The following is a 1630-nucleotide window of genomic DNA, read 5'->3' on the forward strand; positions in this document are numbered from 1 at the left end:
TCTCGCTCTGTCACTTCCGTTGTTTCCCAATATGGCGGCCGGTGTCGGCTTACCTGTCTGTCAGGCCGCTGCGTCACGATGACGTCACGTCAGGAGGCGGAATGCTTAGGTAATGAGGAAGTGAAGCAGCGTGACAGACTTCAACCTGATTGGTGGAAACACTTCACTGAAGATTTATTCAGAACTTTGATTTAAAATAAATGAAGACGGTTAGTATTATAAGTATGTTTATCCAAACACAGAAATTAAATTTCAATTAAAAATACTTCAGTTTTTTTTTTCTTTTATACGGTTGAAAAAAGTTTATTTTTACACAAAACACTCACAAAAAATCATCTGTTCACACAGAATTGAAATATAAGTACTTATATGATCATTTTTTTGTCATTCCAACTCTTAAAAGGTAATTAATGCCATTTTTCATTTGGATTATTTGAATAAATGTAATTTTTTTTAATAATTCAGAGGTTTAGACTGTTGTTTAGACAGTATCTAAAAACAAAAAGTCATTCACATAATTTAAAAAGTAATCAAAAACGTGCTGATTTGTTGCACTCTAGTACAAAAAATGCAAAATTATCTCCACTTTAAACACCGCAACAACAAAATATCGCCTTTTTATTAATGCATTAATAATGATGCTTTTTAAACATCTGGAACAAGTAGTGCTGAAACTATCAGTCATTAAATGATTCATCCATTGAAACAAAATTGAAATAGAAGTATTCATATTTCAATTTTTTTCATTCCAACTCTTAAGACATAATATTTGCCATTTTTACTTTGGATTATTTGAATACATTTACATTTTTTTAAGATTATTTCAGAGTTTTTTTGAACAATATCAGATCTATAAAGATTTAAATCTGGTTTGTTGGTCAATATAGCAAATTCTAAATCAGTTTCTGAATTTTATAAAACAAAAATTAAATCACGTTATTACAAAATAATCAAAAAAGTACTGATTTGTTGCACTCTTGTAATAATTGTTCAAATAAAGGCACAATTTCTCCCTTTAATTTCTTGTGTCAAATACTTCTCTATGGAACCAACTTTATCTAATATAATAATATAATAATAACACTGTTCAAATAAGTGCATTGAATATGAATTATACAAATGACACGAGTTTAGCGTAAGAGCTTTGATGCGGTTAATTCATTTTGATTTAATCAGATTTGCTCTGAGTTAATTCAGTTGAAATACTCTGAGATTATCTAATGATGGACTAAGTCTTTTAATGAGCGCTCTAATCTGTAATGTGATTGACAGCAGAGTGTTAATGTATACATAATGATTTATTTAAGGTTTATTAATTACAATATTAATACTATAGAGCACTCTATATTATTAAAAAAAGAAGCACTTGTATCTGATCAACCTGCTGCTGATGTGTGATGCTCACAGGGATGAGAGGTCATGTTACAGCCTGCTGGTGACACCTAGTGGTCAGAGCTGGAGAAGCAGTTAGATCCTTTATTCAAGTGTAAGCACTGACACCACTTTAAAGTACTTTAAAGGCTCAAGAAAAGAGACTCATATGAAGTAGAAGTACCTAAATATATCTGCCAATGTGACCCTTATAAATAAATCCTGTTTCAGATTAATACAGGAAGCATTTATGTTGTTA

The sequence above is a fragment of the Notolabrus celidotus genome, chromosome 17 (assembly GCF_009762535.1).
Source record: "Notolabrus celidotus isolate fNotCel1 chromosome 17, fNotCel1.pri, whole genome shotgun sequence".
In the NCBI taxonomy this organism is placed as follows: domain Eukaryota; kingdom Metazoa; phylum Chordata; class Actinopteri; order Labriformes; family Labridae; genus Notolabrus; species Notolabrus celidotus.